At 43.7% G+C, this 7,401-nt stretch overlaps 1 pseudogene; it reads left to right on the forward strand.

The window, feature by feature from the left end:
* Positions 1-3,355: 3,355 nt before the first annotated feature.
* LOC147732402 (uncharacterized) lies at positions 3,356-5,590 on the forward strand (annotated as a pseudogene).
* Positions 5,591-7,401: the final 1,811 nt, after the last annotated feature.

A 7,401-nucleotide genomic window follows, 5' to 3' on the forward strand; every position in this document is an offset into this window, starting at 1 on the left:
CCGGATTATCTTTATTGAGGAATTCAAATTCCTTTTTTACAAATATCTCCATTATGTAATGTCCTTTAGTCTTCTGGCATGTCTAGCATGCCTTGTATTTTGGTGATATAATAAGCAGTGTCCATTGCCACAATTCCTCCGCCCTTATAACACAATTTAAGTGTGATGTTATTTTTTGTAGGCTACCTAGTGCTGTAAACTCACCTTTAGTTAGATTTTGTGATGCTGGTGGGATATATTTTTTAAAGTTACCGAGATCTTTTAGAACAGCTTTTTCAAAAATCTTCACTTCTGGCCCTACCATTTCAGCCTAACCGATTTAGCTCTGAATTTTCTATTTTGTTGTGCATTAAATATTTCTTTATTCTGATCTTCCTAAAGAAAGACAATACATCCTGGTTGAGTTTGAACACATTTCTGTTAGTACTGGGGACAAAAGATAACCCCGCGTCAGAAGTGCCTCATCTTCATTACCAATCTTAGTAGATGATAAGTTGAAGATTGGTATATTGTCTGCCTCCATTGTATCTAATTTTGTTGGGGCCTCTAATATTGTTGTTTACAGGTCGTCAGACAATTGAGGGGCTGGCTGGAAATACTTCCCCCTGTCTTGTCTCTAATATCTGTTCCTCCCTCCGCCACTGGCTAAAGAAGCAGATTTTGATTTTGTCCTGGTGAGGCCCTATGTGTGTTGTGTCTTCTGCCTCCTTCCACTGCTCCAGGACTGTCACCTTCCGAATCTGTGGAGTAAGTATCCGAGAAAGTGATCACTGTTTTTTCTTTCTATTAGATGGATCTGTTTGTCCTGGTTCTTGTACCCAATCCTGATAATAACTGGCTGTTAGGTACGGATAGGCCTTCTCTTGTGTATAAAATCTAATGTCTTTTTTAAGTTTATCTGTTATTTTTTTTTTATTAGGTACTCTTCAAAATCGTGTACCAGTGTTACAGACACCAGACTACAATAAATAGTTTTCTCTTTTTTGCCACTGCAATGGGCAGGTGATGACGGCTGTCCTCACCCAAAAGTATCCCTTAGGCCATAAACTCATTGCTTACTTCAGTGGCCTACTTGATACTGCTATGAAAGGCCATTATCCTTGCAAACAAGCACTAGCCACAGCTTCCTTTTCAATAGAGAAATGTGCTCCCATTTATTATGGGTGCACCTCTGACACTGTACGCAGAACGTGCAGTGCTTTCAATAATTCAAAAAGCCAAAACGACACTAATAATACAGAGAGTATCAGGCTGTGAAATAATATTAATATTACTATCTCTCAAGGTAGCTAAGTGCCATATAGTCAACCCTACTACCTTCTTTGCACACCCCATTTCTGATACAGACAATGATGCTCATGACTGTGCCACATTTACTCCAGATAAGTGTAGCCAAGCAAAGAGGACCCCATTCCAGGTAGTGTTGTATATTTTGTAGATGGGTCTTCCGCAATAGATAAGGACACAGGAGTGATACACACAGGTGCAGCAGTGGTCAGAGCTATGCAGCATGACTATTCAGACACATTGCAAATAACAGAGCAGATAACTTTGCCATCTCATTATTCAGCCCAGGCGGCCGAGCTAGTAGCACTGGTGGCAGCTCTCGAACAGTGGGAAAGAGAAGCAGTATACTCTGATTCAACCTGTGCCATAACAGTACACTCCAGAATCATGCGGTGGATCAGATGGGAGTTCTTCGAGTCTGATGGTAGCCCTGCCATGCATTGCCCCCACGTAGAGGACCTGATACAAGCCCTGCCACTGCCACACAAAGTCGCAGTGATGAAGTGTGCAGCCCACACTATCTCCTAAGACTTTGTATCCCTCTGAAATGCCCTGGCTGACTGGACAGCCAAGGTTGCACCAAGAAGCCCCCTTTGCAATGCGCACGCCACAGTTTTGCTGGCTACTGACACATCAGCTAGTGATACAGTGGCGCCTTTGGGCCCCTTTGGACGCTTCTAGACATTATACAGAGACCGCTCACCTGCACCTTAGAAACAAGATACAAGAGAGTGCCCCAGAGCCTAAGAAACAATTGTGGGAGCTAAAGAATGCCACAGACAGGAACAGATTTTATAGAAACATATCCACCGAGAATCCTGTCATGCCCCAAGAATTGCTACTTATAGCCCTAAACCAGCTTCATTTTCCTTCACAAACTGCTAAAGACAACATGTCCCTCCAATTACGCCAAATTGGGTTTGTTCCCAACTTCCATGAGATGATCACAATGTACTCACACATGTGGACTGTGGGCTAGCAGTATTCATCAAATCCCACTTTTAAGTAAACTTTGGCAGTTCTGCTAACATCCTATATATTACACCTATCGTGATCTCTGTGCTCAATATCGGATATTTGATCCCCCAAGATAGTTGATTGGACTTTTATAAGTTATGTAACTCTACTTCGCATATCTCTTCTTTTTTTTGCTACTTTTGTTTTCTCTCTTACATCTGAATTGTAAAGCGCTCTGTTACTCGCAAGAGTCTTGTTCGCTCTATATAAAACCTTCAAATAATAATAATAATATTAATAATAATAATAATAATAACTTCCACAAATCCCTGGCCACAAGGACCCTTTAAGGAATTGCACATTGATTGTCGATATGATTGATAGATGCAATAGATATCGCTACCTCATAGTTGCAGTGTGTCCATTCTCCAGGTGGATTCAAGCAGGACATTTTGTCCACTGTGATGCCACGTCTGCTGCTAATTTTCTGATCCGCTAGGTGATACCTCAGTGGGACGTTTCCAAAGGATCAGCTCCAACAATGGCACACACTTCATAAACAATATCTTCTCCCACCTCCTCACCCTTTTAGGAATAGCACACAGACTCTTGTCAGCTTATCACCCCCAAAGCAATGGCATTGCTTTGCGCCTCAATGGATTCCTCAAGAACAAACTAATTAAACTGTGTGTAACCTTGAAAAAGAACTGGTTGTACTGTCTTCCATTAGCACTGCAAGCCCTGAGAAACACCCCAGGAGCAGATCACCATTTCAACCCCCCATCAGATAGTGACAGGGATAATAATGAATACATTCAGGCCACCAACTAGACATAAGTTGCAGACTGAGAGTGCACATGAAGTTGTACAAAATGATTGTGTATATGGGAAAACTAATGAAAGCTGCTAAGTTCTTCTCTAAACAGGTTACCCGGGCAGCCAACAAGCATGCCAAAGCAGCTCCAGTAGATGACCAATTGACACCCTTGCCATTGGGAACTTTAGTCTATACTAGGAACTTCATTTGCAAGTGGAAAGAAAGCAGATTTAACTGACCATTCCCTGTGACGGACAGGACTGCTACCGCAATGAAAGTACAAGGCCACAAACCATGGTTCCACATCACGGAGATCCTTCTGGTGCCAACCTTGCCATCTATCCCTTTGGACACTGAGCAGGAAAACGAAGGAGGAGAACAGGAGAAGCAACCAGAGTAAAGCCTCCCTCAACAGCTCTAACAAGAGACAATACTTCTTTGAAGTTATGTATTTCAGCTTTGTTTTTTCTACTCGGTGCATAAAATACTGATGCTTTTAGCCCTCGTGTATTTCTATTTCATTTATCCTACATTAGCTATTATACACAAGCAACGAAATGCTGATAATGGTACCGATCACCACCCTCTCCATCCTGTCGTAGCATGGGACCGTCCGCCCTAATGGCGGAGGTCCAGTGCACCGAATTAGGATGCGCCCGCCACAGTGGCGGGTGCATCCCGCATTTTTAACATTGCGACGGGCGGTGCTGAAAGCACCACCCGCCGTAATGCTGAAAATGCATGTTATGCGTTTCATAGCACAACATGGCAGGCACCGCGCGGTGCCTGCTATGTTGTACTTTGAAACACAGGGGGGTACCAAAGGTACACCCATGTGCACCCCCCAACCCCCTTCACCCTGGGGGCACGCAACAGGCCCCCAAAGCAAAGACGGTATGCCTTTCCGTGGCGGCATTGCCGCCACGGAAATACATTCCCCAAAGCCCATCCTAATATGGCTGGCAGTGTCTGATAGACACCGCCACCATATTAGACCTTTTCCGCCACGGTCGGAAGGCGACCGCGGCGGAAAAGCGGCGGACGGTCTTCCCATCCGCCAGGCTGCCATCCGCTGCTGACCCCCCCAGCCATTCTAATGTGGCAAGGGGTCTTTTCAGGGAGGATGGCGGATGGATTGCTACCGCCTGCCCGGCGGGGGCAATCCGTCCGCCATCATAATCGACCCCTTAGTTTGAAAATATGTGATACCAGCAAATGCATAATATAGGCACATCTACGTCCAGCAACACCTGTTATGTATGCCCCATCTTCCCCCATGCCACAGCATTAGATACATTGCACCACCCTAAAGAGTTATCCCCAAACTTCACACACTGTCTATTGCACCTCTTTCTATGTAGAATAAAAGCACAGCTACAACCAACACACTTTAGCCCCGCGACTGCCCGCATTAACACAACTAGATTGTACACCACCCCTGAAGTCCTACAAGTCCGGAGAGAAAAACCAGAGATAATGAAGGAGATATCAAGAATGAAGAAAGCAGGGCAAAAAAGAACTTACGCAAATTGGGGAAAAAGGGTATTACAACGGGGTATCCTAAAAAGATCTGACCCACTGTTCGAATGCAGGAGGTAGTCAGTTAAACCCCTGCCCCCTGATTGCGCAGGTAGGTCAGAACTCAACATCACAGGATCAGTATTTACTCATGATAAATGGCATATCGGTGCCAGGTTCGCATATAGAGCAATATCCTTATGGAATGGTACAGAGGCATACAGACCCCTAAGATCTGAGAAGATAATCGGACAATGTCAACAAATATGGGATGCAATCATACAGAGATATAAATGGATAGGAACTAACACACACCCTAAAATAGCAATGAAATTAACACCGTTTTCTCTTTGCTTCAGAGTAAATGGGCAGTAAAGGTGGGAAGTAAACTGAACTGCAGTACCACCGTGGACAATAGCAACATGCAGGGGGGCACCTCCAGCCTAATGAATCACTATTGGCAATATGGGGCCCATCTCCACATGCCCCTGGACTGGAATGGAATGGCCTCTGCTCACTTGTGACTCTACACACTCCCTTAATGGTGATACCGGAAGTAGACATTGCAACATTACATGACCATCTCATGAGCCGTCCAATCACCTTGTTGCATCACCACATGAAGAAAAGAGCAGCAGAATACTTTGGCACTGGAGTTTGGGAAGATGTTCCACAAGAACATTAACTCTTTAACAATGGCCAACTATTTTTCAGAAGCATCTTACTGTGGATTCACGCAAAAGCAACTGCCCACTGGCTGCAAATCATGCGGTGGGAACTCATGAAGGCCAAAAATGCAACAGAAGATGGATTCAACACTATCAAAGAAGAACTACGTGCCATTAGACTGATGGTAATGTAGCACAGATACTCCTGATGGGGGGTGCTCCTTATGAGGGGTGGTTTGAATGGGTGCGGTCCTGGATGACGGGGTTGTTTAGGGCCTTGTTGCCTCTAGTTGTTGTGTTGCTCTTGACGTGTCTTATTTTTCAGGTGGTAATAGCGTGCTAAAGGGGATGACAGCTAGCAAGGGAAGAGAATTTTTTGGTTAGGAAGAGCTCTAAGGATGTCAGAGGAAAGAGTAGTGAGTATGAGGTGATCCCGCTTGAAGATGGGAGTTTAGGAGAGGTAGTTGAAGAATCATCTAGAGGGGGGAATGGCTTAGGGAAGAATGGGATGTCTAAGGTTCAGACCCACAAAGATGCAAGACCCCAATCCCAGGCCTCCATGAAAACTTTTCAGGTTAGAGATAGTTTTAGGCCCCTGTAAGTAACGACAGGCCAGTGTATGGAAGCAGAGACTGATGAAACACAGTGGGTTCTGCAGAAATAGACAGGTCACCTCACACGTTAAATGTCAGGAAATATTGTGTGATGAGTTAGCTGAGCTGCTGCATCAAAATTAGGTCATATCTTCCTCCAAACTCAGGAAACTAGACAGAACTTCAGTGATTAGCACAGATGTCACATAAATAGTTCACCTGCTAGAAAGACGTGCGGAGACATGCCAATCACATTAGGGCAGGTTCCCCTTCTAGAAGTGCAGCTGTTACATACACCCCTTGATTACGCATGTATACAGGATGGAGCACCTGGCTCACATCCTCCCTTAGGACTTAATGATACACATGCCCATTTCTGCTGAAACCACACTTCACACTTAATGGCTTGCTTGTTATCTAGGTGAAAGAAACCACATCAAAAAGGTCAGATAGCTTGGGCCAATCAGCACTGAGCAAGATATAAAAATGCACTTTGCAGTTAAATCAATATATCTTTAATACTCCATAAATTCTGAGAACAGAAACCCCCAATGGGGGTTTGCACTAACCATGCTTGGGAAGGCCCACATACATGCGCTTCTGTTTCCAAGAAATTGCTACATCTGTTGATGTTATCTTGTATGTTGCCTACGTAAATGATGAACTTTTAACCTTTTCTGTAGCGCTTTTAAAGTATAAATACCACCGTTTTTGAGCTGAACTTTGGACATCAGGTTTCAGTCTCTTTGAAGCTGACTGATTTCCCCAGCTGTTATAATGCATTAAACCCATATTACTTTGCCAAATTGTTTCTTGGTTTTTGTTTAACAAATTCTCCTCCAACATATTGGTGAGCTGCTCGCCAGGAGGTCTACTTTGCTTCACTGATTGCCACATACAGAATACCACCTATCCCTGTGGAGTGACTGTGCAGCTTAAAAGAAGTTGAGGAGACTCCGATTTTAAGTCTCCTCATTTCTCAGGAGTAGGACTTGCGAGTTTGGCATCATTAAGGAGAGAATAGTGCGGACACCCTTCCTTTTTATTTAAAAACGTAAAATTTGACACTGTAATATGTTGGTATTTGCATGCAAGATTGTGTATTACACAATATTAAGGTATCCCGATGGTAAATCCTGAAGATATACTTGTAACCTTTCCTGTTGCAGTTTTAAAGTGTAAATACTGCTGTTTTTGAGCTATACTTCGGACATCAGGTTTCAGTTTCTTTTGGAGCTGGCTAATTTCCCCAGCTGTTATAATGCATTAAACCCATAGCAATTGTTTCTACTTTTTGTTTAATAGATTTTCCTCCAAAAAATCATATCATGGTACGTCTGCCTTTCCGTCTCCTTTGCTTGCGGCAATGGTCAACCCAGAACACTCTTTTGGCAATGAAATAACATGTTTATGATCCATCTACTGCCTTCTATTGAATCCACTTCTGTTGCACTATAATAATGTCATGCACTGATGTGTGTGTGCTTGTGTGTCTTCTAACCACAGTGAAGGTGTGCGCATACGACACTGCTTCCACATTGTAATTTGTATGTGAACTCCT

This window comes from Lissotriton vulgaris, chromosome 2_1 (assembly GCF_964263255.1).
Source record: "Lissotriton vulgaris chromosome 2_1, aLisVul1.2, whole genome shotgun sequence".
NCBI classification, from domain to species: Eukaryota; Metazoa; Chordata; class Amphibia; order Caudata; family Salamandridae; genus Lissotriton; species Lissotriton vulgaris.